At 40.1% G+C, this 6,000-nt stretch overlaps 1 long non-coding RNA gene across 1 annotated transcript in view; it reads right to left on the reverse strand.

The window, feature by feature from the left end:
* The window catches only part of LOC138854330 (uncharacterized), a 386,009-nt gene extending 384,540 nt beyond the window's left edge, over positions 1-1,469 (reverse strand). The window contains exon 1 of the long non-coding RNA XR_011393527.1: positions 759-1,469. This is a non-coding gene — a long non-coding RNA (uncharacterized lncRNA). The remainder of the gene's footprint in view (positions 1-758) is intronic.
* Between the last annotated feature and the right edge of the window lie 4,531 nt (positions 1,470-6,000).

Genomic DNA, 6,000 nt, shown 5'->3' on the forward strand with positions numbered 1-6,000 from the left:
TCGTATGTAGATGAAAGCACAAAAGTGCATTCATTTAAGTCGGTTCTGGAACCGAAATGTGTTCACTGAAGACATTTAGTGTATGCACTCGTGCCCATTCATCTCTACTGACGGTACAATTACAACTTCATTCCTATATAAAAGCAGCACACTCTGGGTGTTCCCACCACATAACTATCATACAGCATTGAGCAGCTACATACTGCCAATTTTGCTATAAAAAAAAAAACTTCCACCCACAATAAAATTAATATTTTAGCCCAAAATAAATGTGTTTCCAAACGACCATACCAAATCATTCTTATTATTGATAAGACCACAAAAGTTCGAAAGATTAAGACGTGCTTTTGTATAACAAAACATTTTACTTTTTTTCTGTTGTGACTTGTGGAGCAAAATACACCTATAAATGTGAAGGAAGATCAATGTTTATGAACTATATGCAGTTACTCCCTTATAATATTAGCGGGAAAAATAAAACCCGCTAGTGTCACATAGTGCTTGGGGAAAAGGAGTTAATCAGTTTTCATCCCAGGTGAGGGTGGCTCCAGTTCCTGGATCAAGAGCCTATTCAGCATCAAGGCATCCCTTTTCTTTAAGTGTCGTTTGCACCCTTCAATAGCTAAATATATTTAGGTCATTTGCATTATTGATTTAATTCAAAACAATTAAGTTTAGGTCAAGTCATTAGTAATCCACATGTAATGAGTTAATAATTTGGGCATGTAGATGACTTTCGTGAGGTGGTCATCACGTACCTTCATCATGGTGGTGGTGGTGTGGTGGCACACACTGCTCCTGACACCTAGAGCTGCTTCCACTCAACACACAACTAGCTGTCATCTAAGGCATGTTCCTGAGTCAGAGTTTTCAATGGTATACCGCACTTCCAATAATCGCATTATCACTCATAAAAAAATCATACATCCTGATGTATTTAAGCCAATACCCACATTTTTCAACCTTCGACCACTTGTACAATGGGTAATTAATTATTAGGTCTCAAGCTTCACTAGGAGCTTTAATCCCCACCAGTAAGACACTTCTTACACAAAACACGAGACACATCACTACACTACAGCAGCAATAATAAAAGCTGTAGCTGTTTAATAATCACTAGCAGCTTAAGTTTGAGATTTTGTGGTAACTGTGGTTAATCCAACAGTGCGGGTACAGTGGTAGGCCATTACATTAAACGGCAGAAGTAAGTACGAGGTTTAGGTGCGGGGCGGCAGAAGCGCAGCGTGTTGGTCGGGGCCGCCTCTGGCGGTGGCAAGGACTGACACACAGTAACGATCACCACACCTCGCCCTCACACAGTCCAGGCAACACTGACTCTGGAGGCCCGTGGGAAGCCCACCGCCTCCATGCTGCTGCTGCTGCCCACTTGCTGGATGCCGATACTCTTCATAATACTCATACTGCATCATGCTTCCAGTTGCTCACAATTTGTCTACTCTCTACATACCATGTAGATAAAATTTATATAAGGTATTTTTTTGGTATGGATGGTCTCCATAACTTGGTGTATTCATTGTGGAGAGACAAGGCTCGTGCTACCTGTTAGCTGAGGACTCGCCATGCATAACCTGGCCCAGGTGGGTAGTGAAGAATGTTTTTGCACGACTCCCTCCCTGCAGGGTATCATCACTTACTGCCCCTCACACCACCACCACACGACTCTGCTGGATAGCATCACTTATACCCCTCACACCATTTCCACCACCGCCATCCCCTTCCCCCCCTTCACCCTCCCCCATAGTAAACTTTTGTTCCCGCTGAAACTATGGTCTAGACTAAGATAGCAGCACACTGCTGATGCATCCAACTTTGGGACATAAGCTTCTCTTTTGCCTGACGATATCCTCATTGCCCTATCGAAGTCTCTCAGCACAGGCTGACAAATTTTAACACTGTAACCCATAGTGTGTGATTAAGTACGATGGTAATATAACTAGCTTTTTCTCACTATATAATTATGCATCATACAGACTATGGTGGTAGCACATTGCTGATGTATTAAATTTTGCCAAATATAAAAAATAAATCTTCCTCTTCCATCCATCAAGGGAGTGTCCTTGACGTGGGTGAGGGGCTCTTGATCCAAGAAAACAGACCTTCCCATTCCTTCCTTGGGTTGAACTTGAATGCCTTCCACTGAACCAGAATGCTGGTTAATGCTGCACTTTAAAGTAATGTACATGATTTTTTTTAACACGTCGGCTGTTTCCCACCAAGGCAAGGTGACCAAAAAAGAAAAAACTATCATCAATCAACACTTTTACCATAAACAATGTCTTTGCAGAGGCGCTCAGATACGACTGTTTAGATGTCCCTCCAAATTGCCAACATCCCAAACCCCTCCTTTAAAGTGCAGGCATTGTACTTCCCATTTCCAGGACTCAAGTCCGGCTAACCGGTTTCCCTGAATCCCTTCACAAAATATTACCCTGCTCATCATTCGTCTCCATTCACTCCTATCTAACACGCTCACGCACGCTTGCTGGAAGTCCAAGCTCCTCGCTCACAAAACCTCCTTTACCCGTCAGAGGAACGCCTTCCGCCTGAACAAAAGAATGAAAAAATAAATGAATAACTTGAGGAATAATAACTAAGATAATTTTCTATGGGTTTTAATTAAAATAAAGTTGGCCGCTGTGGTTCCAGTAAGATGTTGAGACAGGAGTATTTTATGCCTAGGATAGTCTATTGTGATGTTTTAGAAGAAATGGTGTTAGTTATCATGGGTGGCGGTGTTCGTTCGATGTTTTGGAAATCCTGTCAATACTTAGTCGCAGTATCACACTTCAGGTTTCAAAGAGACGAGGAGTCGTTATGTCCCAAAATGTCCCGTGACAGGGGTCTTGCTCCAATTAACTAGCGTCTACCCTGGATGACCAGGCCAGCAGCAGAGCCGATAATAAAAAATAAACAACACAGGTTACATAAGGGTTAAATAAGAATAACATTAAAGAAAGACAAAGGCTGGTATTCTACTTCAATGTCATTACTGGTAACCAAGTAAATCAGTAACAAAGAACAGAAATACTCCTGGTAGATCACCCTACTGATCAGGAGAAGAGTGGAGGTGAAGTGATTCTCCAACCTTCAATCCACACCAGGTAAGGTTGATACTACCTGGAGTAGAAATTAAAGCTAATCAGACCCGAGGAACTGAAGCTTAGCTTCAGACTGCTAGATGGTACCACGCTAATGGTTCCTGGGTGTCTGAACAACCATAACCCTCTTTTTTAAGGGCTTTTCCCCCCTCACAACCCCCTATCTCCAACCTTTTCGAGGACGACCCCTACCCCATCTTCCTTTCCCTATAGATTTATACAATCTCAAAGTCATTCTACTTTGTTCCATTCTCTCTAAATGACCAAACCACCTCAACAACTCCTCTTCAGCCCTATGACTAATATTTTTAGTAACTTCACACCACCTAATTTCCACACTACGAGTTCTCTGCATAATATTTACACAAGACATTGCCCTTAGACACGACATCACTGCCTCCAGCCTCCTCCTCGCTGCAGTACATGAATGTACTGACATTTATTTTTTCTTTAAGAAAAACTGATGACTTCTATTTTATTACTGGAAGCAAGAATGTTCACATGTTGATCACAAAGAAGACATTGATCAGTATCATGACGAAAGATACACTGTGGCTAAGGCTAGGAATGAAAAGTTGTTTCCAGAAGTGGTAAGCGGATGAAACTGAGAAGGGTTGAAGCACAGTTAGAAAACAGAAATCGCTTTGCTGTTCTTCAAGATGAGTGTGCAGTTGTGGATAAGAGTGACAAGCAGGACAAATGCCTCAGATTCGATATATGTAAAAGGAGATATGAAGGCAAGAAAGAGGGTGGTTCCTTCGAGCATGTGTGGGGTGATGTGGTTAACATGTTAGATAACATCATGTCAGGTAATAGGAACAACCCCCATTATCTGCCTCAGTGCTGGAGTTAATGATGTTCATTGGGGAGCGTTAAACCCTTAGGGATTACATATCGCCTGTGGGGGGAAGGGTGATGGAAGGCATTCAGGCTCAATTCAGGGAATTAGAGCACTAATCCAATTCCCTAGATCAAGAGCCCCTCACCAGCATCGAAGAACCTCTCTTGAGGGGTGCACAGGAGAAGAATATAAATATAAGACAGCAGTTGACTTAATTAGTTCGAAGGAAAAGATCCCGATCATATGTAGTAGCATTTTGCCTAGAAGAGAGGACAGTGAGTGAATGCCTATGGCAATTAAGCTAAATTACTGGCTAGACGAAATATTGTAAGGCACCTGAAACTCCATTCATTGACAATAGGAATAATTTCTATGGCAAATATGACATGTATGCATGGGATGGGGTGCATCTGTCTGGTGCAAGAGTGATAGACACCACTGACCAATTCACTGCTAAACTATGTAAGACTTTAATCTAATAGAAGATAGAGGTAAGAGTGTGTGAGGAATTGTAGTACTATGGACGGAGAGAGCAAAAATTACAAAGCTCAGAAAAAACGCATAGCTCATAAAATAAATTACTATTAAAAACAAGAAAATTGGTCAACAAACAAAAAGAGACAGGGAAGAAAGGCGGTGCAAAAACTTCCTTAGGATCTATATACAAATAGCCGGAGCGTAAGAAATAAAAATAGATGAACTAAGACCAACTGCATGTGTAAGAAACAGACATTATTTCAGAGTTGCTTGTATGTTAGAGAAAATTTTAATTTTTTGCATCAAAATTTATATAAAGGTGGAAGGGACAAGGAATCTGTTTGGCTGCAGTTTCTTGAAGGACATAAAAACTTATCTTAGGAGTGATCACAGGCCCCCAAATCTAGAGTGACCTTGGTGCTAGGGCATTCAGAAACGAAAATGTAATTTTAATGGGAGATCTTAACTTTAAATTGATGGGCGCAATCTGACAGGAAATCCAGTCTAGGGACTTTTCTTAAAATAATCCAAAACTGCTTTTTAAAAAAACGTTTCTGTCATAACCTACATTTGGTTCTGGCAAATAAGAAACCTTTTATAGATAATTTTTAGGTCAATGAAGAGTTTGGCGAAAGTGATCAAAAAACACTTAGTTTCAATATATCATGGAATTACCTTATTAACGAAAATGTAGGTAAGGTTCCCAATTTTCGCCCTGCAGATTATATGGGGCTAAGGAATTACCTGATTAGCGCAGACTAGGGAAACCTAACCAGGGGCTATCATGAGGAAGGTCTGATTAGACGGTGGGGGTGATTGCCAATGACATTTACAGGCGAATCAAAAGATGTGAGGGTCACCTTATTAAACAATATATATACAGTTTAAGATAGAAGTAAAAAAATGGAATAAGATAAACCAAAAGAGAATATGAAAATAGGGTTGAGAGAGAATAAAAAACCAACCCTAAGGATTTCTTTCAGGTATACAGGAATAATTTAAGGAAAAGAAAGGCCTCTTAAATCTAAATCAGATGAGTTTACTGTTAGTGACAAAGAAATGTGTATTATTTTCAACACTTATTTCCACTATTCTTTCACAAGAGAATACAAACGAAATCTCAGAAATCAACAATTATACTGATCAAGACGAAAATAAATTGTGCATTTTCAAACTCACTAGTGACATGGTCATCAGGCAACTAGATAGATTGAAACCAAACAAGTCACCAGGCCATGATGAGCTGTTTTTAAGGATTCTCAAGCTATGTGAAAAACTAAGTAAACCCTTAGCCAGTTTCTTCAATAGACCGCTACAAATGAATATCGTACCGACTAAATGAAAATGGCAAACGTGATACCCATTTGTAGACTGAGAGATGGGTCGTTAGTTTCAAACTGTTGATGGAATCAATAATAGCTGATGTAATTCAAAGCTACCTTGAAAGATAAAATTTGACCAACATAACTCACCACGGTTTTACAATTGGGTGTTCTTGCCTTATGAGTTTACTAACCTTTTTCACTATTCGAGGCAAGAAACCAAAATAAAGAATAGGATATT

The sequence above is a fragment of the Cherax quadricarinatus genome, chromosome 55, assembly GCF_038502225.1.
Source record: "Cherax quadricarinatus isolate ZL_2023a chromosome 55, ASM3850222v1, whole genome shotgun sequence".
NCBI classification, from domain to species: Eukaryota; Metazoa; Arthropoda; class Malacostraca; order Decapoda; family Parastacidae; genus Cherax; species Cherax quadricarinatus.